General features: G+C 43.9%; 1 long non-coding RNA gene across 1 annotated transcript; it reads left to right on the top strand.

Moving 5' to 3' along the window:
- Positions 1-1,659: 1,659 nt before the first annotated feature.
- On the top strand, positions 1,660-23,756 carry LOC125428514. The gene is made up of 3 exons (XR_007243858.1): positions 1,660-1,671; positions 8,225-8,233; positions 23,646-23,756. It is a non-coding gene; the product is annotated as an uncharacterized LOC125428514 (long non-coding RNA).
- Positions 23,757-24,725: the final 969 nt, after the last annotated feature.

Genomic DNA, 24,725 nt, shown 5'->3' with positions numbered 1-24,725 from the left:
TGTGACAAACCCAAAGTCACCCAGCTGGCTTCATGTGGAGTAGAGGGGAAACAAACCCAGTTCACCAGGTAAGAGTCCTCTGCTCACATAGAGGAGTAAGGAATCAATCCTAGTTCTCCAGATTAGAGTCCACCGGTCTTAACCAGTACACCATACTGACTCTCAACACCATACTGTACATCCTCAGTTATCCCTGAATTACTCCATAACAAACTTTTCATTGGTCTTTCTCAGCTGAAGCTTACATAAAACATTTTCATGACTAGTCAATGGAAGACTTGTTATTGAGATGTTAGGCTGAATTTCTTTTTGTCATTCATCCTTCTTTATTCAATGTGTAAACACAGGGCTGGGAAAAAGCACTGCACCATGGGGGTCATAGTTATATGAGGTTATAAAACGGTTTGTTACCCACCTTTTGTTTCCTGTTGTCAGTTATTTGGGAAGTGCCTCTAGTACCTCTAGAAATAAAGGGGATGATTACATTTTATAGGCAGGGAGGGATTCATAGGACTCATAATGCTCACAAAGAAACAGCTGTTTCTTGTATTTGCAAAGCTTCTAAGCCCGCCCTTAATACATGAAACTCATCTGGGAAATGCCAATAGTGTTAAAGAAGAATTAAATCAGGAAATAATGGATATTATTTAGAAACAAGTATCTAATTGTGCTTTAAGTAGGAGACTAATATTAAAATAATTTATGCTTAGAACAAATAAGTAGATGGGGGGGGTTAATTAGCATGCACAGCACCATTTGCAAACAGATGCAAGGATTATACTGTTCCCTCGTTTGGAATTATTATTTTTTAGTCATGTTCAGACCATTCAGGGATGATGCCAAATAAATGACGATGAAGATATTACTGGTATTAGCTGATCACATTCATTTCAGAACCTATACCAGGTTCCCAGTTCTGGTTTGGGAAATTCCTGGAGATTGAGGGGTAATGCCTTGGGAGGTCGGATTTTAGGAACAGAGAGAGTTCCGAAGGGATGTAATGCCATCCAGTCCTTTGTCATTTTCTCTGGGACAGCAGATGGTTTGTAATTCCAGGAGAACTTCAAGTGTCACCTGGCAGTTGGCAACCTTATTGACAAACGTAGCTGATGCTCCTTTCATTTAATTGTCATGATGGTTTGAAACCTCCCCACTGTGACAGTGGAGTGAAAGCTCTGTGTTCAGATCCAGTATACCTCTGAATACTGATTGCTGGAGAGGGTTTGCAGAAGCAGGGACTCTGGCATCTTTAACCCTTCAGTGGGCCTTCCAGGCATCTAGACAGCTGCTGTGAGAAACAGGGTGCAGAACCAGATAATCTGATCCAGGAGGGAACTTTTGTTTCCTTCTTCTCTCTCTGCACATTGCATAGTTATAGAACAACACTGAGAAGCACCATAGCATAGGAGGCAAGAAATTCATCCAGGCTAGGTAGCCTTCCTCCATTTAAGAGCAACTTCATTGGAGTAAGGCTAGAGGAAGATGCATAATAGAGAACTTGTGAAACATTGCCCCTCCCCCTGGACACAAGCAAAAAGCCAGCTGATGGGTAATAATACCGAACATGCTGCAAAACAATGACTCCCCGGACAATTCTCTTTGAAGTTGCGGGAACCTCGACGTGTGTAATCAGCCATAGTCTACAAAGTGTGTATGCCCTCCCCTTGGTTTGTTTCTGTTTAGGGAGCACAGAACTAATTCATAGTTACAGAGGTCCTTCAAAGCTGGCAAAACTGCATTTTTTTTCTGAATGGCCAAAATGAAGAAAAGGCATCGCTAATCAAAGGAGGTTTTTAATTGTGTGCTGTCTTAAAGCAGATGGGCAGCAGAATTTGGCTCCATACCTCTGCTTGCATTTTGCAACCAGGGGATTACTGGATTCTTTGTTATTCTTTTCTATCCTGTCACCTGTCTGCTCTGATGTTTGTACAGAAACCCATTCCAGAACATGACATTGTTATTGAATAAAATTTCCTGTGGTTTCCTAGGGAACCAACACCTTGACATATATACACAATCTGCTCAGAGACAAGAAGGGGGGGAATGGAAGAATACTGAGAGGAGCAAACAAAAACAACATGGTGGAAGGTGGGGACTACATAGAAGCAAAGGCATTAGAAACGCTGTCCATTTTAAATGGTCTGCAAATCAGCATTTTGAAAATATGGAGTATGGCACCTGTAACTGGGTGTGGAGGCTCAGACTCCCTTTTTGGAGTCTGTCTCCCTCCAACTCTCCCCAGTTAAAATAAAAGAAGGAACCTCTGACAAAAATGGAGGGGAAACTCTGTATGAGAGAGTGTTGGCCCAAATGCTGACAGACACCTCCCTTTGTAGGCACACTGAAAAAGTAGTCTGGAACTTCGGGTAACGGGAAACAGATTTTGTAAAGTTTATTTTACTAGAATTGAAGACTTACTAGAAAGTTTATTTTACTAGAATTGAAGGCTTCTCAGTTGACTTGAGAGGTTTTAAACGCTTGTGGATTACAGAAAGTAAAGAGCTTCTACTTGCGAGGTTAATCAATCAGTTACAATAAAGTTTTCTGTTTGGTCACATGCAGGTGGCCAATATATTTTTTTTCTTAAAGAGGTTCTGGTTCTTAAGCTTTCTCCTACACACAGGTTCTGTTTTACTTCAGCTTTCTCTCACAGAGGTTTCAGCTTTTAGTTGGTGCACACACAAACACTAGATTCTCTCTGATCCACACCCTTTCTAGTTCACACAACCACCCAAGTCTTAAGACTGGAAGGACTCTGGCTCAACACTCGCCACCTTCCCTTACAGTCCCCTGTTAAGGCCTAACTGCCCCCTTTATGGATTGGTCTTCTCCTGACTGGGCTTTGACTGGGGTTGGACAGACACTAGTCTGGACAGCCAAGCTGCCAAGCACCTGAGTGGCGGATTCACCTTCCTCCATGCCCAGGGCTTTCCCTCACACTCTATCAAGCCTCCTCAGCCTGACTAGAGCAATCTGACTTCTTGTCAGCACACACAAGCAGCGAAAGATCTCCCTTCCTGATCTGCTCTCTCTGCTTTGGATCCTGGTCCAAGCACGAACCAATGAAAAAGAGCCCTCAGCACTCCAGCTGCCTCCTTTTCTTCTCCCTGGCAATTTCCTCCAGCCAATCAGGACTGGGCAGGACTTAACACTTTCAGGGCAGTCTCTCACTGGAAACCCCTTCCCAAATATGGGCATTTGTCACAGCACCCAAAATAAAATGGGCACTCAAAATGCATTCAATTTGGGTAAATATTTATTTGCAAAGCTCACACCATCATTCAACATCATCTGTGCATATAAATTATAACCCAGATGGTACTGTTTATTTCATTTAGCCCATTTTTTCTGCCCTTTCTCCAAGGAGTTAAAAGTGAGATACATTTTATTTCCTCCTCCATTTTACCCTCACAGCAGAGGTGGGATCCAACCAGTTCTCACCACTTCTCTAGAAGTGGTCACTAATTTTTTCTGAGTGCCGGGAAGGGGTTACTAAAGCAACCTCCTTGCCCAATAGGGACTGGAGGTGCGTGTGTGTGGCGGCACCACTGTTTGAATCCCACCACCATCAGAACCTGTTATTAAAAATTTTGGATCCCACCACTGCCTCACAGCAACCCTATCAGGTCAATTAGGCTGAGAGTGACTCGCTCAAATCACTCAGCAAGCTTCATAGCAAAGTGAGGTTTTGAATCAAGGCCTCCAGATCTGATATTCTAACCATTGATATTCTAACCTTGCTGGCTGGCTATAGGGGATGACTAGGCTGCCTGGCATGATTCCTGCTTTCCCTAAAACCCTTGCCTCCATGGCAGTATTGTTTTATTCATCAGAGTGAACAGCAGTTGTCAAGATCAAATAGTGTGTGTGTCTAAAGTGCCATCAAGTCACAGCTGACCTATGGCAACCCAGTAGAGTTTCCAAGGCCAGAGACTGAGGGGATTTGCCATTCCCTTCCTCTGCATAATATCCCAGATATTTCTTAGTGGTCTCCTATCTGAATGTTACTAGACTGATGCAATATCTAGGCTGCTCAAATTTTGCTCAGTATTTTCTGGACTGAACTCTGATTAGGGTTGGCGGTTCGGCTCGGCCCGACCCTTGGATCGGGCCGAGCTGAGCCTGTCTGGAAGGTCTCAGAGGGCCGAGGGCCCGACCCTGACCCCTCCGAACTATGCCCTTTCCGAACGCCATGCGTTCGGATCGGGCTTTCCCCAAGCGGCGGACTGGTGCCACTATAATCTCCCTGCTGGCCCTCGGCTCCGTCCACATCCCCAAAGGGGAGGGGGGCCGGGTGGAGGCCAGGGGGAGTATTGAGACGCTCGGCGCTGGGCGCCAATGGAGACCATTCCGCTGCCGGCCTCTGCAGAGGCTCGCCTAGTGGCGCCGTGGATCATCTCACCGCCGGTGCCCAGGAGAAGGGCACGTTGGGCGCAGCAGAGCCCACAGAAGTGGCGCACGGCAGCGGCAGCCCCCGCAGCGGCTTGCCCGGCACTGAGCTTCCCAATGCTCCCCTGGCCTCCTCTACCTGGCTCGGCTCCCCTTTGGGGGCCGCCGCCGCGTGCTGCGTTCGTGGACTGTGCTGCGCCCGACGTGTCCATCTCCTGGGCTGGGCACCGGTGCAGACGTGCCCAGCCCAGGAGAAGGGCACGTCGGGCGCAGCACAGTCCACGGACGCGGTGCACAGCGGTGGCAGCAGCCCCCGAAGGGGAGGGGAGCCGAGCCAGGTAGAGGAGGCCAGAGGAGCATTGGGAAGCTCGGCGTCGGGCAAGCCCCTGCGGGGGCCGCCGCTGCCGTGCGCCACTTCTGTGGGCTGTGCTGCGCCCAATGTGCTCTTCTCCTGGGCACCGGCAGTGAGATGATCCATGGCGCCACTAGGTGAGCCTCTGCAGAGGCCGGCGGCGGAATGGGCTCCATAGGCGCGCGCACCCTTCCTTCGAGCTGCTGCCGCTCCCCTCATGCTGCTGCAGCACTGCTCCTTGGGCCGGTGGGCAGGCTCCTTCATCCACGAGGTCTTCTTCATACTCTTCCCGCGTGCTGCTGCCGTCTTGCCGAGCTTGGGCACCTTGGAAGCGGCCCTGTTGCGCTCGGCCGCCTGAAGGTTGGTTGCAAAGGAGGCGGTCGCCAGGGAGAAAGGGGGGGAGAAGAGCCCTGTGGCGGGGAGTTGTTGGATGTTGGGGAGGAGAGGAGGGTTGAATGCAAGGTGGAGGGGGGGGAGGACAGAAGAGGAAAAGAGGAAAACACACACAAAAAGTATCCGAGAATCTCGGATGCTAATGAAAATCGGGGATATCCGAGTCTGGTAGGCTCGGAGCATGGGGGATCCAAGCTCATACTTTTGCACTGGGCCCGATCCCGAACAGGGCATGAATTTTTTTGGGATCTACCAACCCTAACTCTGATCTAGCTGCACTGTACCCAGTGCTACTCTACCCCTTCTTCTTGGAATTCAGTGCAGGTGTTGGATTCAGCCCCTCTGGACCTCATCTTCTTCTGGACAGGTATCAGCCTCCCCTACAATAACCTATTCTATTCCCAATCTATCCTTCCTCTCTTTTTAAATCTTAGGCCTCTTCCAAATTCTCTCTCTGTTTGTGTGCATTTTACCATTTGCGTATATAAGTTTATTATTTTGCTTTCTACTAAAAATAGTTAAACTTTACTGCTGGTCTCCTGCAGTTTTCTAAGGAGAAAGACTCTCTTAAACTTTGGTGGGAGAACCCATAAACTCAACCCTTTGCATTGCTAGATCTGCCCCATACTAATTCCCATATTAAAAAGGGACAGACCCTACCATTTCAGGCAACCCAAGTACTAACCAAGGCCAGCCCTGCTTAGCTTCTGAGATCTGACAAGATCAGGCAAACCTGGGCCATCCAGGTCAAGGTGGGTCAACTATTAATCTGTTCTTTAAATATTTGATGCACCTTTGCATAAAGAGAGTGGCCAATTTCAAAATCTATCCCAAGTGGTAATTGAATCCACAATGGTTACTATGCAATGGCTGTTTCATTTTAAGAACTTCAAGCATGTAAGGATTGTGCATTAAATGTCTTCTGTTATGATACTAGAGACATCCAAGAAGTAGTTAAAGTGCTGAGTAGGATCTTAGAGACCCAGGTTCTAATTCCAACTCAGCCACAAAGCTCAGTGAATAGCCTTAGGCTACTCTCTCTGTATCTCTCTCTCACACTGGTGTTGTGAGAATAAAATGGAGGAGGGGGAACCATGAATCCTGTTTGGAACTCATCAGAAGAAAGATAACTGTAACTTTGCCTAAAAATTTTCTAATAAAGAACATTATTTTAAAAAGAAGAAAAAAGATAGGATAGAAATGTACTAGCAGATTCAAACTGATGAACCTGGATATCAGTGTAGCAACTGGCAAGGAACTGGTTTTGAATAAGAACAGGGAGAGCAAGAAGAAGTCTTACAGAAAGAAAAATTTGCAAGCTCCAAAAAAGTAAACAGGTATCTTACTAGGATAATTCTGGAGGTGAATAGTATTCAGCATTCTCATTAGTGAGGAAGAAAATAGCAGTGAAAGATGCCTCCACTCAGGATAGCGTCTGACGAACGACTGGTTCAGAATCTGGCAGCTTTGTATGAACTATTTTTACAATGCCAGAAGTTTGTCATTCATTACTGGGAGGATATTCCAGTCTCTCTATTCAGTGGTTCTTTCAAATGCTCCAGCAAAGTTATTTTCACCATTTTAGACCAGTAAAATTGTCTGCATTTGATGGGAAATAGTTAATTTCAACTCCTGTGCCTCATTCAGCAATTGCAAAGACCTCAAGAGAATTCTCATCAGATACTCCCCTCTCCCATTTTTTTAATCAGAAAATTCGAAAACAAGGAAATTCTTCAAGCAGCCCTGGTTTGTCAGAAAAAAAGTGTCTCTTTCATCTATTCATCCATTCGAATTTAAAAGGTTCAATGATCTTGCTATTTTCTGGAAGAGTGAAGACAAGAAATCTTGTTTAAAGCCAAGGATATATCTACCTTTGCCCCTTTAAATGAAACACTACCATATCATATCAACAACTTACCCAATCATATCCAGCAGCTCAAAGATGCCAGCTACAAGCTTCTTTTAACCTTAAATTTACAAGGAGTTTTAGAGCCTGAACTATACAGTCTGCCACTGGAGGCAAACAGCAAAGAGAATCAGGTGGAAAAGGCGACCCCGCCCTAAACCAACCATCTGTCTCTTTCAAACAGGCTTATTACCAAATCAGGAGAGTGAATGTTTTCAGAAAAAAATGGAGGACAAACTTTTGTACCAGTGCAGAGTTACAAGACAGGGCATTACACCTATTGTTGGGAGATTGCAGCTCACAGACTGATGCTTTATGTTCCCTGCTGAAGCAGCCCCTAGATGAACAGCCACCGTTTCTTTCACTTCGTTATCTTCTTCTGGCTGTTTCTTTATAGAAAACAATATGACAGAGATTGGGGGAGAAACAATGGCTGCCTCATCTCCATCTGTACTGATAAATATATAACTATCAAGTGTTCAGTGCAGCAAAACATCTGTGCGGCAGCCCAAGGTGCTGAGAACTTTTGACTGGAACGGGCAATCCAGCTAAACTTCGTTTGATAAAACTCCTCAATTTCATGCAAATCAAGTCTCTTCTCTGGATTCCCTCTACTGTCTTTTTGTTTGGTTTTATCCATCAGGTCACAGCCAACTGATGGCAATCTGGTAGGGTTTTCAAGGCAAGAGACATTCAGAGGTGGTTTGCCATTGCTTACTTCTGCATAGCAACCCCTGGAGTCCTTGGTGGTCTACCTTCCAAATACTAAGCAGGAGCAACTTGGCTTCTGATGAAACCTGGGCTATCCAGAGCAGGGCTACCAAGGCCCATAACCAGAAAATTTACAGTGTCATCGGAGGGCAAATGAGTATAGGCAACCCTTCTGAGGCACATGCTGTAGCCATCAAATATACTTACTGATGCTGTGTGGAAGTGTCCTGCAACTAATGCATCTACTGCTGCTGTCGCTACATAGGGCCCTGACCCTGCAAGGCAATGGTTTCCATAGCTGCTTGGTCAATTGATCCAGAGAGAATAGAGAGGCAGGTGCCAGGCACCCAAAGCCACAGTTATCCCCTGTCTTCCACCTGCGAGCAAGGGGGCATCCTAGCAAAGGAGTGTGCTAACAGCCCAGTATAGGACAACCAGCATCCAGCCCCACCAATCAGGGGTCCCAATTGGAGGGGCTGAGGGTTCAAATTCCCAGGTCCCAAGTCAGTTCGAGGGCCCAGTGAAGCTAGGATTATCCTGCATTCAACCAATGCATTTATTTTACTATTACTGCAGCCACTAGGGGTACAGGCAAGGCAGAGCAAGCAAACATATGCTATTTTTAGTTGGTGCTGTTTGCCACCCTTTTTAACAGAGATTTTATTTGTCTGTTTACATTCTTAGCCTGCCCTATACAGGAAGGTCTCAGAGTAGGTTACAACACAAGATAAAAATGATAAAATATCAATAAACCTAAAACAAAGTACAATATATCTACAACAATAATCTATAACAATTCACAAGACTTACTACAATTAATAAAATCTGTTAAAAATTCATGAAAAATATTTGAAAATTCATATTACCAGAGGGAGAAACCATATCTTCACCCAAAGACCAGGGGAAATAGGCGTGTCTTTACTAGTTTTCTAAATGCATATAAAGAAGATGCTTGATGCACCTCATGGGGGAGATTGTTCCTCAGTCTCAGGGCCACCACTTGAAAGGGCCTATTACAGGTCTCCACCTTTTTTTTACCACTGAAAGTGGTGGTATCACCAGAAGGACCTCTTTTACTGATCTTAAGGCATGGGCAGCTCGATATGGGGTCCAAACTGTTTAAGACTTTATAAGTCAAAGATAACACCTTGAATTGGACTTGGTAGCAAATTGGCGTCCAGTGTAGTTCTGCTAAGAGGAATATGGTGTGCATCCGGCCAGCAGTCTTGCTGCTGCATTCTGCACTAGCTCCAACTTCCAAACTATCTTCAAGGGCAGCCTCACGTAAAAGCATATTACTAATAGTTCAATCTGAAGCATGGATTAATCCAGAGCATGGATTAATATAGCCAAATAGTCTCTGTCCAGAATGGGTTGTAGCTGGTAAACCAGTGGTAGCTGGGAATCAGTAATCTGGACCACTGCCTCCACCTGAGCTTCAAGTGTCATAGCAGAGTCCAGGAGCACGCCCAGATTTCCCACCTGTCTTAAAGGGCCCAGTTCTTCAAAGCACAAAGAGACCCTCCCTTGTAGCCAGTGATTCCAGTGGTGCTGAACAAGAGCAGGAGCCAAGAAACGGGGTGTGTGGGGGGGAGCCCAGGTCTCTCACATACTGGACACAGTTGGTAGCAATTTCCCTCTTCTGGCAAGGTTTCTTTAAATGAAATCTCTCAGTAGCTGCAACTTTTTTACACTATGGCCATTTATGCACTTACAGCTCGCCATGAGGTTTACTGTCAATTGATCTGCAGGATTTTCCTCCACAGTGTGTGCTTTGAATTTTACACTTCTTTCTCCCATGCCTTTCCCCCCAAATCTGCTGCAGCTCCTCCCTGTCAACCCTGTCCCTTTGTGTTAGTGAGCTAACACACACACACACACACACACACACACACACACACACACACACACACACACACACACACACCAGGCTGATTGTATGCTCTTTTTCAATTTTGCCCAGTATTTGTGAGTGAAACACTATGGCAAAGTGTCTGCAGTTAGGAGCAACACTTGTTCCTAATAATGTTTCTTTGCCTTAGCATTTCACTCATAAATACTAAGTGAAATTGACAAAGAACGCACAATCAGCTTGGCATGGTTTTGTGTGTGTGGCGAAGGGGAAAAAATGGTTGATGGGGACGGTTGTTTTCAGTAAGTATGTGGAATAAATGCAATTGAAGAGACAGGGGGGAGGGGGAGTAGAGGTGTGCCAAATTATTTCACAACCGAAGTACAAATATTGAAGGGAAAGCAGAGAGTGAGCAAAATGGGTGGAGAGTAAGTGGACGAAATGGAGGAACGATCCCCTTTGTGCCTTTATACCCTGCTAATGACATTCCCAGAAACATCTGACTGGCTAGCTAGCATAGGAAACAGGACACTGGACTAGAGAAACCTTTGTTGTAATCCAACAAGCTTCTTGTTTTATTCTTATGAAAGATACAGAGCATGTAGTTATCCCACTCTCATTTTCACACAGGGACCTAAAAATATTATTCAGTGATCCTACTGCTTCTGATGCATCAAGTACACTTCTGAATTATTAAAGTGTGTGGGAAGAAAGGAGATTGCAGTTTTTTTAATGTTCAGAGAAAGGCATTTTGTGCATGCCCAAAAGTATTTTTCTTCCAGAACTCAACCCATGCTGAAAAGGAACAAGGTTTTATTCTATGGCATGTTCACTAAGGCAGAAAATTGTTCAGCTTTAATAACCTAGTATTTTATTATGTGTTTTAATTGTTGTGTATTACCTATATTGAGTGTTGCTTAATTCCATCACTGCAGACTACATATCATTGCTGTGTTGTTCTCTGATCTTGAATTGTTATAAAGATTGAGTTGAGAAAACAGACTCTTCAGCTAAGACTAGTGAGATAATTGCCAGAACTGAATAACTGGAAATCACAAATTCTAGAGAGAGACAGCTGTGTTCATTTGTTGTGGCAAAACCAAAAAGGAATCTTGAGCCATCCTAAAAATTTCTAGTATTTCCAGCTTTCATAGGCAGAATCTATTTGATCAGATGTATGAGGTGAATTCTCAGGCTGCAGATTCTACTACACACATGGAAAAGAACGCGTACGAAAGAAAAGCAGTTGTCATTTCCATTAAAAAAACCCATACTAGAGAGCTATGATACTCTATAAGAACATAAGAACATAAGAACAAGCCAGCTGGATCAGACCAGAGTCCATCTAGTCCAGCTCTCTGCTACTCGCAGTGGCCCACCAGGTGCCTTTGGAAGCTCACATGCAGGATGTGAAAGCAATGGCCTTCTGTGGCTGTTGCTCCTGAGCACCTGGACTCTTAAGGCATTTGCAATCTCAAATCAAAGAGGATCAAGATTGGTAGCCATAAATCGACTTCTCCTCCATAAATCTGTCCAAGCCCCTTTTAAAGCTATCCAGGTTAGTGGCCATCACCACCTCCTGTGGCAGCATATTCCAAACACCAATCACACGTTGCGTGAAGAAGTGTTTCCTTTTATTACTCCTAATTCTTCCCCCCAGCATTTTCAACGAATGCCCCTTGGTTCTAGTATAATTACTTCATATTGTATGTTAAATGGTGGCTCTTGGCAGTCCTGCCCCCAGTCAAAGGAGCTCTTTCAGGTATACGTCCATGGAATTATGCCCCATTGTATGACATGGGGCATGGTGCCAGTTAGACCTGGTTCAGGTCGCCCCCTTACATACACCCAGCTAGCCTTGGGTGTGGGAGCCAGATTCAGTGGCTCAGGAAAGGTGGACAGGGGAAGCAAGCTCAGATTCCATGTTGGGACAGCTGGATTCCCACTCCTACACACCTGTTATTGGATGGTAGCACCTTTGGATTGAGCCTCTGGGGATGGGGTACCTCTGACAGTTCTCAAATAGACACATTGTACCGATAGGTCATTTGCTACCCCTAGTTATGAATGATACAAGTGATAATAATTGACACCTGCTACTTATTTTTGCAGATTTTTCCTTGAAAACTGGCTGCTGTGTCAATCTTTTATTTCATTTGGCCAACAGATGGAACCTCTTAGAGAAGTAAATCAGTAGGGGTAGTGATAAGAACAGATGTCAGGTTGTAGACATCCATTTATCTTTGCTTTTATAGTCAACACTGCATCTTTTGTACACTTAAGGGACTTTAAAAAAAGTTTTGCTCTCAGGGATGTTAAAATAAATGAAGAAGGTCTTCTTGAAGCAGAAGAAAATAAATTATTAGCCTTCAGGGGCTGAAGAACATAAATAGGAAGACCTTCTCAGGGCTCAAGAAAATAAATTAAACATTAAAAGATGCTATTTCAGGGACAAAGATTTATCATTTTTTAAAGCTTGGAATGGGGACCTAGCTAATATTCCAAAGTTCTTTACTGGAGACCTTTGTTGTTGTTTCTTCCTTGCAAAATTAATTTAAGTTCAGAAATCTTAAGCCCCCCTCTGAATTTCAAAACACCAGCATCCTTTGTCACTCTCCCTTTCTTTATCCTGGGCTAAATCTCTCCCCCCCTTTCCCAAAATTATGCTCCTATGCCATTCCCTTCAGAAAGCAACTCTGAATATAAGGGGGGAAAGATGTAATTTTATCTCCGAGACTGCCGAGATGAAAAAAGTCCATTTTATCATATGCATCTTTTCATCAGCTCTCGTTCAAAATTGCTCAGTATCATTCCTGATAGACTATTAGGGGTATGCATGTTTCGATCCTCTGCCTCCCAGCCAGGATAGTTTTCAGAATGTTGGCAGCCACAATGATATCAACAGTATCATATACATGGCTTCCAGATAGCACAGATTAATCCTGCATTTTAGCCTGGAATGGACCAAAAAGTTTTAAAGGCCTGATGATCAGATGATGCAGATATAACATTAAGGTTCTGCAGGAAGCAAGTGCCTGTTCAGTCCTTGACAAGTCCAGTAAAAGGATCTAATTTAGCAGGTGTTGAGAAAGTCCTTTATCTGCCTGAGACCCTGGAGAACCACCGCCAAGCCAAGTAGACAGTACTGCACTACGGTCGATTGCACACAGTCCAAATATCCCGGGTTGAGCAAGGGAAATATCCCAGTTTGTCCAAGAAGTTCGCACGGCTCCTGATCCTAAAGCGGGGTTTTCCCACAATATTTCCCTCATTCTGGGTTTTTAAAAAACCTCTAAAATCACGATCTTTTTTCCAGAATTCCCCATTGAATCTGCTTCGAGTGAACACCATGGGAACAAAATTGATTTACTTTTCCCACCCTGCCACCTGATCTCCCCTCCTTGCATCATGTCAGTTTCATTTTTGCTAAGCTGCATCCTGCCCTTTCTGAAACATTCCCCAAGCAAGTTTTCTGCCTTTTGACGGCTCTTCCAGGAGCCAGGCAAGTGAGCCCATGCAGGAAAGCATGAGCGCTTGCCCTGTTCCCACTCGCTGTCACCAAGCACTTCCCACTAGCTAAGGCACAGCCTGGAGATCCCAACCCCACAGCTCCAGGCTCACATTTCCACTGGGGTCCTGGGGGGAGGGGGGAAGCCTCAAAGACCAATCAAATGTTATTTGGTATATGGGGGTGAGGGTCTCATGCTGTTGTTTCTTGCACACCTTTAAATGTAGAAGTGCTTTGTCCAGTATTGGTCAAACGTTTTTACTTTGTATAGCCCAACATGCTTGCTGTGTTGCTCACTGCACCAGCTCCTTTCCAAAGCTAGAGAAAAGGGGGGGGAGTGTCCTGCCTAGTTTTCCTGTGGTTGCTGTGGATCCACCAATCAGCAGCATTGCCTTGGGGGTGGGGGGACAGCCAATCAGAATGCAGCACAGCAGGGATGTTTGAGCATGCATGCTGCAACTGCATTGTAAAAACAAAAAAGCCAGGTTCATATGAAAGAAATCAGAATATTTCCTCCAGGTCTTCTCAATTCCTTCATGGAAATGGGCACCCATGTGAAGGCAGAAACCGGGATAAAATATCCCTGGATTTTTAAATACCGAATGTAACCCAGTATAATTATGCTGTGTGGAATCGACCTATATGGACTAAGGATACGACTCATTAAGGAAACTTCATATGCTGATGTAACACCCAGTTTGCTTCCTTCCCTCCTCCTGGAAGTCTGTTTTTAAGAAATTCTGTGCAGTTCCAGCCACTGGACTGAGCTGTGCCCAAGTGTGCAATGAGAAACCTGTAAGGACTTGTGGGGGCATCTCACTTTCCCCTACACCTCCCTCTCCACACTATTTCCACGTTTCTCTTTCTGGAAACCCCTATAACCTCACCTTCCCCTGCTTCCTATTCTCCTTCCCACACACTAGCCAACCAACCTTTTATAGGCCCACCAATTCAGTTACAAGATATCATGCCATAAAGCCTTCTCTCTAAAGCAGTCATTTTTCCAGGAGGATTGATCTTCGTTGTCTAGAAACCAACTGCAACTCCAGATCTCCAGACCCTATCTGGAAGTTAGCAACACTACATGTTGATGGTACCCTTCATGCCCCCCCCCCATGTTTTAACTGTACCTAACACTATTTGTCATAAACTATTTATCATTGTTCTTTGCTTCTTCTTTACTAAAAGAACATATTTAGCCAAAGTCACTAAAATCCATTTAATGTTTTGTTGACATATGATGAATATGACATGCACTGAAGACTTCCATTAGGCTCTTAGCAAATAAGAAACAACTGAGATTCATGCTGCCTTTTGTTTCTTTCTTTCCCCCCCCCCCCCCCCCCATTTAATACTTTGCAGTGGGTGAACATCATAAAAGCTGCGCAAGATCAAATGTTTCCCAGATTTGATTTTATCATATAAAGCCTGCAGCTTTCAGATAAATAATTTGCGCTGTAGTGGAGCTCTATTCTAGGCTGCTACATAATCTGTACACTGGGAGACATCAGCAAAAGTCCAAGTGTGACATCTATTGACGGTTTGCACCTGGCAGTCCTGAAAGAATGGTGCAGCAAACAACACAACCTGGCTCTGAAACACATGCTATGGGAGTTGACAGATGAGGAGTTTATAGCGCCACAAATGAGTAATTTTTACTTATCTGCTTGGTGAAGGCAGAAAGTTACTTAAAGTACCCTTTTCTAGAAAGTAATCCTTTCATTATAAATGTATTTTCCAAAAAGGAAGTAAATACTGTGAAGAATATTGTTAATAATAACAATGAGTTTACATCACAACAAACGGCTGTGATCCAACAACAATCTTTTGAGATCACCTATGAGATCAATTTGTTTGGGTCTCTTCTTATATTTTTTTCTGTTGCATTTTTAGACTGCCCTTCATCAAGATTGCTCAAGTATACAAAGTTCTTCTCTTATCCGTTTTAGCCTATTAACAACATGTGAGTAGGGTTATGAACTCTAGTTGAGAAATTCCTGGAGTCTTGGATGTGGAACCTGAGAAAGGCAGGGTTTGGGAAAGGGAACAACCTCAGCTGGTTATAGATTCCACCCTCCAAATCAATCATTTCTTTCAGGATAACTGATCTGGAGGTCAGTTGTCTGGAGTTCAGTTGTAATTCCAGGAGATCTTCCAGTCCCACTTGGAGGTTGGCAACTTCACCTGTGAGATGGTTGAGTCTAGTGCACAGGTGTCAAACTTGTGGCCCTCCAGATGTTATGGATTACAGTTCCCATCATCCCCTGCCAGCATGATGCTCGCAGGGAATGATGGGAACTGTAGTCCATAACATCTGGAGGGCCACAAGTTTGACACCTATGGAGTGAATTCTGCACAGCACAAATATAACTCCTTTAAGACGTCATGTAAAGCGTTTTGGGGAAGAACTTTACACAGCTCTCTTCCCCAAAGTGAGTTCAGCCCATTATATTTCTCTCAATCAGAATTTTTCAAAAATTGCTAAACAGACAATCTTTTTTTCCCCAACCTGGGCTGAAGACGTGTTCTGCCTGCTGAGCAAACACAAGCAGGCAGGAAACACTTTAGTTCTCCCAGACCTCTTGCTTTTGTTTCCACTGCTCACATCCACCATTTTGTGTACTGCAGCAGATTCTCCATGAAGATCCCCCACAAATGTTTCCTCTGAGAGGACCCTTCCGCAAGTGTCAATAAACCTGGGCTAGGGCAGGAAAAAACCCATTCGGGGGGGGGGGGCATGGCTCCTGCCCCTGAAGCGAGGCTGCCCCGTGTTATCTCCCCCAAAATGGGTCATTCGAATCGCTATCCACAATTCTTTTGTTTTAATGTGGGTTGCGGCCACTCATGAGTGAATGGCTGGCTGGGAAGTGCTTTAAGTGGCTGTGCTTACCTCCATTTTTAAAGGTTCCGCCTCACAGCTATGTAGCCACACAGGTCCATGCCTGCCTGCCTACAGCAACAGCAACCTGCAACAGCAACCCACATTGTTTCTACGGGCTCCGTTCACTGCCTGCACGGAGGCATGCAAATGGGTAAACAGAAGAGTGGGTTACTTTATCCCGACTGCAACCCACTATGCCTGTGCTGTGTGGAAGGAACCAGAGAGAATGACTGGCTTAGTCATCCAGCAAATTCCATGGCTGATAGGGATTTGAACCTGAATCTTCCTTGTCCTGGTCTGACATCCTGACCAGTTGCCCAAAATTCCTCTCTCTTCCTCAAATAATAAATGCAGTAGCCAGGTCTACAACAATTCCTGGCATGGGATTTCCAGCTTGCATCACCACTGGCTGAGACTGGCAGATGCCAAAGCCAACTTCTGCTGTGAAATAATCATCTTTCCTTTCTCAAAACTTACAAATTTGACACCACAGTAAAGCAGAGAATGTCACATATATTACTTTAAACCTGGTTCCCAACGTAATGCTTATGAGCACCATGGCACCTGACAACATATCTTTTGGCATCCGCCAAGTCTTTCTAGGAAGTGAGTGAAGCCAGGTAGGGCTTTTGCCCAGCTACAATTCTGAATGCTCTTAGAGATTTGATTGTCAGTGCAGATTTTTAAAAAATGTTGCTTTGGCAGCAGCTCTGGTCACAACACAAAGATCTGCACTGTGTTACTGAAGTTAAACTGTGCCAATCATTTTGTGGATGGCTTTGTCTCCTGCAGCAGCCATTTTGTAGCAGGCATTGAATTGCTGTGCCTACCACACCATGTTAGAACGCAAAGTATACTTGCAGGCTCAAAAAGGTTGGGGACAGTTGCTTTATGGTAATGGATTATTTGAGGAAGCAAGTTTCTGCTAAGCTCTCACCAAGGTGCCAAGGTTGCCCACTTTAAGCACATACACCAGAAGACACCTCATACCATTGCTTTTTTTTCTCCTTCCAGCTGCTGGAGTACCAATAGGGAATATCTGCTGAGGGTGGGAGATCTCGCATCCCTCAGTAGGCATATGCCAATGCTATTGCGTGATCTTAGGCCAGTCACACACACTCAGCCTTACCTACTTCACAGGGTTGTTGTGAGGATAAAATGATAAAAACCACTCCAGGTCCCCACTGGAGAGAAAGGCAGACTATAAGTGAAGTAATGAATAGCTAATTGTTTATTTACTTGCATGATATTTAGGCGCAGTCTTTCCAAACGTAGTTCATACAACATGCGGGTGGAGAAGAAAACAGAAGAGACTGCGTGTAATTGCAAAACGTGTCACGTTTTCTCAGCCTTACAGTACAATTAAAAGAAGCAGGCTAGTGGTTGGCAAGGCCTGATGCAATAGCTTTCAAACTGTGTTTCTGGAAATGCTGAGATCTGGTCTATGCTGAGGTGTTAGGCCGAGATAATTGAATATTGGAATGTAGCACTTCAGACATCACAATCATAAATTCACTTCATGGGTGGGGAGGGGACAAAAGCCATGTATAAGAAGAAAATGTTGAAATGGTTTTCCTGTATGCCAGTTTACATAATTCTATAATGGACTCTGAAGTGATCCGTGGGAAGTGGGCCTTCTCAGGCCTGATGGAGTGTTAAGCAGAGGGGCCACATGTCCTCCTTTTCAGTCCTGGGTTGTTGTTTTTTAGGCCTGCCCTCAGAAATGTCCATGTTCGTCTTCTGTTCAGTGCATGTGTCCTGAAGTTTCTTTGAGGGCTTGATTTCAGAGTAGCCACAGGGTACCCACACTGTGTTGCTACCTTCCAGGTGGGGGTTGGAGTTTTCCTGGAATTACAGCTGATCTGTACAAGAGATCAGTTCCCCTTGAGAAAAAGCCAGCTTCACTGGATAGATTCTATGGCATCACATCCTTGCTGGGCACCTTCCCCTCCTAAAACTCTGTCCCACCCCCCAGCTTGCCCAGCTAGTGAGCAACCCTAGTGATAAACATTGACATCCTTGCCCTGTTTCTCAGCTACCAAGTAAATCAGAGGGCCTGTTATAGAATAGTAGTTTCCTGCATGAGTGTAACTGGAATGTTTCAAGAGGTAAACCAGGTCCCTCCTTTCTCCCTCTCCATCTATGCCCATCTGAGATTGTTTGAAAAGTAATGAAATGAGGCTGTCAGTCTGCTTCTGATTAGCATGCTTTCTTAGCCTCCCTGTTGCTTGAGGGATTCATCTTTCTTAACTCCTCTTACTGCTGGTATTCTGTGCTTCAGCAGAACAGAACAGCATTAGCCACTGCTTGTCATTATATCACTAGATGTATCCTGTCTTTCACTTGCAAAAAACTCTGAGCAATAGCACTCATTAACAACTTACATGAAAGCCTTGACAAAAACTAGGCTAGAGTGGGAAAACTCATTACACTTGATGTAAAGGGATCATTAGCTCACTGAATGATTATAAGATGTTAAAGATTAAGAGAAGTGCGGAGGACTGGAGGCCAGAAGGATTCCAACAGAAGTCAACACATCTTTTTAATGTGCTCAATGTGTGTTTTTCAGCCTATCTAACACCAATGCTAATCAAGATTTTTGGGGAGCTAATTGATGGGAGCTATTATACAACTTGCAACTCTTTTTCTTTTAGACTATACTGGACCTTGACCAACATTGTCATCTGGTTTAGTTCTCTAGTCATCTAAGTGTTTCTTTGCCAAGATGACCTAAGCAGTGTTAAAGCATTGTTGAAGACTTTCACGGCCAGAATCACTGGGGTGCTGTGTGGTTTCCGGGCTGTATGGCAGTGTTCTAGCAGCATTCTCTCCTGACGTTTCGCCTGCATCTGTGGCTGGCATCTTAAGAGGATCCATCTTCAGAGCCACAGATGCAGGCGAAACATCAGGCAAGAATGCTGCTAGAACACGGCCATACAGCCCGGAAACCACACAGCACCCCAGTGTTAAAGCAATTCAGCTTAAGAAGAAGAAGAAGAAGAGTTTGGATTTATATCCCCCCTTTCTCTCCTGCAGGAGACTCAAAGGGGCTTACAATCTCCTTGCCCTTCCCCCCTCACAACAAACACCCTGTGAGGTAGGTGGGGCTGAGAGAGCTCAGAGAAGCTGTGACTAGCCCTAGGTCACCCAGCTGGTGTGTGTGGGAGTGTACAGGCTAATCTGAATTCCCCAGATAAGCCTCCACAGCTCAGGTGGCAGAGCTGGGAATCAAACCCGGTTCCTCCAGATTAGATACACGAGCTCTTAACCTCCTACGCCACTGCTGCTCCTTAAAAAAAAGTTTGCATACATTGAACTAAAGTTTCAAAGAGAGCTACTGTTTGCCAATTTTTTTGCCATCAAGTCACATTTGACTTATGAAAACAGCTGGTGGGGTTTTCAGGGCAAGAGATGTTCAGAGGTGGCTTGCCATTGCCTGTCTCCACTGGTATTCCTTGGAGATCTACCATTCAAATACTAACCAAGGGTAACTTTGTTTAGCTTCTGAGCTTGAACAAGATCAGGCTAGTCAATAGTCCAGAAGTGGGCAGCTGGAGGTAAATAATGTCACCTGGTAAATAATATTCTTTTAAGCCTCTATTGTTCCATTTGTTTTTACTGTTCATATATAAACACTATAGACTCTGGAGTCCAGGGTAAGCTTAATTTATATCAGTAGAACTTCTGATACTGAAGAGAGCAAACATCTAAATCTACAGTAGGCCCATTCACAGGAAATCCGCTTCCAGGATCACTGCCTCCCAGTAGCAAAACAACCACAAAACAACCCTGAGCCTCCTAGGGAGGGCGGTTTAACAATGTAATATATAAATAAATAAATTTCAACACCAAAATCTAACCATGTAATGGAAGAGCATCTGCTTTGCACGCAGAAGTTCAATCCCTGGCATCTCCAGTTCAAAGGACTGAGTTGCAGATGATGTGAAAATCCTGAGACCCTGGAGAGCTGACCTTGAGGGACTAATGGTCTGATTCAGATGCTGACCTTGAGGGACTAGTGGTCTGATTCAGCATACTGTGGATTCATGTGTGTTCATATGAGGTGGGAATAGACACAGGCTAGAAACCACACCACAATCAGATCATGAATATGTGAAATCACGAGTCACAAAATCCACAAATTGCAAAGGTCCTACTGTATTTGTCTGTCTACCTATCTAACATCAGGATCTCTTTCTGCTTAGGCCTGGCCTGTATGTCACCTTGTTCTAAGGCAAGGCCAGCTTTGTGTTTCCATTCTTTCCTTGCTTTGTTCAGGTCTTTAGCAGCTTCTTCTGTTTGTTCATATCATTTCAAATTCGCTTCCTAATACTATTCATGTCAAATTCCAGTTCGTTCACAAAACTAGAGGGTGTGAACCTCTGTGTCTTCAGGAGTGAATGAGTTTGTGTGAGAGATGTGACAAATTACAAGATCCAGTTAAGTGGATTTTACAGTGTGTGAAAAGTGAGACAGATACTATAATACAGCCAATAAACAATGCTGTATGAAAGTAAAGAGAAAAAGTAAAACTGCCTAAATTTTCATAATTAAAATTTCAGCACTGTCAACACTGTCGCTTTTATGGAAAGTTGCTTTCCTGTGTCCTCCTATAGCCGCGGTGGCGAACCTATGGCACTCCAGATGTTCATGAACTACAATTCCCATCAGCCCCTTCCAGCATGGCCATGAACATCTGGAGTGTCATAGGTTCGCCACAACTGTCCTATAAAATTCAATTTTATTTGATCATTGTTCCCCTTATGAAAATGCCCACATCAAACTGTGAGATAGATCACGCTCAAGATTACTTGCTCAAGCCAGTCACCTAAGTAACTTCATAGTTTGTCGAGATCTGAATGTTCATTTCCCATATTCAACCCATCCATATATTTGTTCCATCATGTTAGCCATCTAGTAGACCCTGTCATCCAACTGCCTGCTCCAAGAAAGAAAAAGCTGTAATGAAACATTTCTGGCAGATGCCTGTCCAAATTTTTCTGTAAGGTTCTGACATTAACTGGAATAAACAGCACACATACATCTGTAATTCTCAGGCTGATTGGAAGGCTTTTCAGTAGCTGTTTCATTATTCTGGGTCCATCGTTGCCTTGATTTATCTGAAGACTTGACATTCAACCAGAAACATAAGCATTTAAGTGAATCTGCATACTCGCTACTTTGTGCGAATTAATTGTTATTCCCTCAGCGCTGAGCAGAAAAGAGGCTCCTCTGCAAGAAAAAAAGATCATAATACATTTGATAGGTATGGTCAAGGACTTCATCACAATAGCATGATGCTGTGAATAATCAGAAATTCACTCAAATTAACAAAAGGCTCATAAAAAATGTCTGGTGTACCCTCTTAAGGTCTTGGGTTTTTACATTCAGTTAAAATGATAGCTAGTTTCAAAAAAGGTTGTGGGGATGTTGATGATCTTTCAGGAAAAATTACAATGTATATCAGACAGGCAAACCCCATCATGTCAACTAGACCAATGGTGGCACATCAGACCATTTTGCTTTGTGTGCAAGTGTTAGGTCTTGGAACCTCAAGCCAAGAAACAGACTCTGAAGTGTTGATCAGTAGCATTTATTGAGTAGGCATCTGTGAAAGAAACAGGGGTGTGGGGTCAACTCTTTCTTGTAACTTAACAGAGAGAACAGGGTTCAAATCCAGATACTCTGAAACTGCTGGCTTTTTCAAAGATTTTATTTAAAAGAAAAGAAAAAATAACAAAAAATTATTCAAGTTCCAAGTTCTAGCATGCCTCTTCCTAGTTTGAAGGGTAATCAAAAAGAATGGAATCTCCTCCCAATCCTTGTGATCTGAGTTATATGGCCTTTTGTCTCTCTTTTGGGTGCCAGATCCATCTTCTTGGACTGACAGTTAGGTTTTAGAACAGTGGTGACGAACCTATGGCACTCCAGATGTTCATGGACTACAATTCCCATCATCCCCCGCCAGCATGGCCAATTAATCTCTCTTTATTGAAGGCTCTTCTCTTGTGACCTATCATAACTAATTCATATGGTGACCTATCATAACTAATTCGCCACCACTGTTTTAGAATGTGGTCCCGGGGAATTTAATTTCCTGTAGAAACATAAACACAGTATTACAGCTTTTCTATGGGGTAAGGGTCTCATAGTTTATGCCTTTAGCCAGGCCATGCCAAAGACCTTCTTCACAGCATCAAAGCACCATACTTGCAAGCCAGTTCTGACAAAGCTGGCGTTCACAATTCCCTTTATTCACCGTGGAGAAACCCCCCCCCCCCATTTTCCCAAGAGTTTGTGAAAAACAGTCTTTGGAGCTAGGGTGCCTCAAGGTCAATGGCAGATAGCAAGAGAGAGCCACCTGGCTTCCTGCCCTATGAGATAATGGATGTAACACAGTTCCCATGGGCTAGGAGAGCCAAGGGAAGCCTAGTTGTCTACAAGCATGTGAAGCCATAAAGTAAAGATCAAGGGAAGAATGCACAGATGGGAGTGGATACATATAGCAGGCTGGTTACGTATATCTTTCTGACAATTTGGTATTTTAAGCAGTTGCACCATTCTGGGAATGTATCTCGATCACCTAGATAGCATCCCCCTGACACCAAGTCTGAACTCAAAGGGCACTCACCAATGGCTCATCTTCATCCTGGAAAGAAGTGACTAGAGGGGGGGGGGGTCCCAGGGTTCTGTCCTGGACCCAGTGCTATTTAATATTTTTATCAATGACTTGGATGATGGAATAGAGGACATGCTAATCAAATTTGCAGATGACACCAAATTAGGAGTCGTAGCTAATACCCCAGAGGACAGAGTCAGAATTCAAAATGAACTGGACAAATTAGCGTGCTGATCCAAAACTAAGAAAATGAATTTCAACCGAGATAAATGTGAGATACTACACTTTTGAAGAAAAAATGAAACACGGAAATATGGGATGGGTGACACCTGGCTTGACAACAGTACATGTGAAAGGGATATGAGACTCTTAGTAGACCACAAATTGAATAAGAATCTCATGTAGATATAAATCTACTTGTGTATATCTTAATTGGTCTGCCAGTTTGAGGAGGATTGTGCTGCTAGCTGTCTTTTTATGCAACCTGTTCACAGAGTATCTCACATATAAGCCTACTTCTTTACAGAGGTCATCAGCAGAAGGCACATTCCAGATGCTCCTTTCTCCTGGGGTAAAATGTGGTGACTAAAGATAGGACCTTTTCAATTGTTACTCTCCATGGCCTGTTCTGCACAGGCTAGTGAAGCGGCTGCACACTGGCATATGTGATGCCGGTGGAGCCCCAGGATCATTTGCACGGCCCCGGAGCTGTTGTGGCCTGCAGAGGCGCTTCCACATGGAGGCACCTCCTACTTTCTCTCCCTGCGGAACTCCACAGGGATGAGGGGACATGCCCCCACAGCCATGATGATGCCCTATGGGTTGGCGGGCAGCGTGGGCATGCCTCCTCATCCCTGTGGAGCTGCGCAGGGAGAAAACATAGGTTTTTTTTAAAAAAAACAGGAGGCTCCTAAAAGTGGTGTCTCCAACCTGGTGCTATTCACATGGCACCAGGTGCAAAACGCTATTTTTCAAAAACTTCATTCATTGAGCGAGTTTGAAAACAGTGTTTTTTCCTGTCAGTGGTGTATGAGGGGGGGAGGGAAGCATGATGCTGCCTTGTTTTGGAGGCAACAGTCATGCAAACTGTGCCCCAGGAACAGTGTTTTTACCATGCCTAGGGCACTGTTTTTGGCTTGTGTGGAGTGGGCCCATCTTTAGAATGTCCTCCACAGAGAGGTCCAATTTTCAATGTTAATGAAATACTTTCAAGCATCAAGCAACAACCTTCCACCTAGACATTCCCCCCCAAAATACTGGGTTCCTCAGTTATTTATTGAGTGTTTTCTGATGCAATTTGTGTTTAACTTTCACACTGTATATTTCATATTTTTTGTAATTTTTTGGAAAGTCTAGATACATCAATTTCAGTAAATATAAATGTTAAAAATCATGAATGTGAAAGCCTAGACAGACATTCTGCATACAAGATTAAGGGATGCAAATTGAAACAAATAAAGTGTATTTATATAATCTCCTCTGTTAAATTCTACCATAGAATTTGAATGTACTATTCCCTTCCCTCTTTGGCTTTCCCTTATGCTCTGGCGCTATAACATTCAAGAAATTTTTCTATTAAGCCCAGACTTAGTAGACTTGGGGTCTGGGGACCATATTTAACATGCATTTAATTTCTACCCAAGTAACATTTTAGCAAACTGTATAATTATAACACCATACAGTTAAATCCCACAGATTGGATTAAAGCTTAACCAATAAGAACAGAAAAGCTTGGCGCTTTGAACTGAAAATGAACACATCATCTGCATGAGATGTAATTAGGAGACATTCATATAAAAGGCAAATTGTATATCAGGGATGGAACTGCATGAGCAAATTTAAAAAAAAATCTGCACACAAAAGTGAAATTACACCAACATAGTAGACTGGTAAGATAACATTTCCTTTTTTTTTAATGTTACCCATTTTGACAAAATGGATGCATTAATGTGTGCTTTGCTTATTGGAATACTTACTTGGAATGCTTAATTAGCATGAGAATTAAAAGCCTAGATCTGTCCATAACATCTGGAGTGCCAAAGGTTCGCCACCACTGGCCTAGATCCAGCGTATGCAATACACATGCAGCTACCCCCTATGTCCCAATTCGGCCC

This window comes from Sphaerodactylus townsendi, linkage group LG03 (genome assembly GCF_021028975.2).
Source record: "Sphaerodactylus townsendi isolate TG3544 linkage group LG03, MPM_Stown_v2.3, whole genome shotgun sequence".
NCBI lineage: Eukaryota > Metazoa > Chordata > Lepidosauria > Squamata > Sphaerodactylidae > Sphaerodactylus > Sphaerodactylus townsendi.
This window is presented reverse-complemented; position numbering and strand designations above follow the sequence as displayed.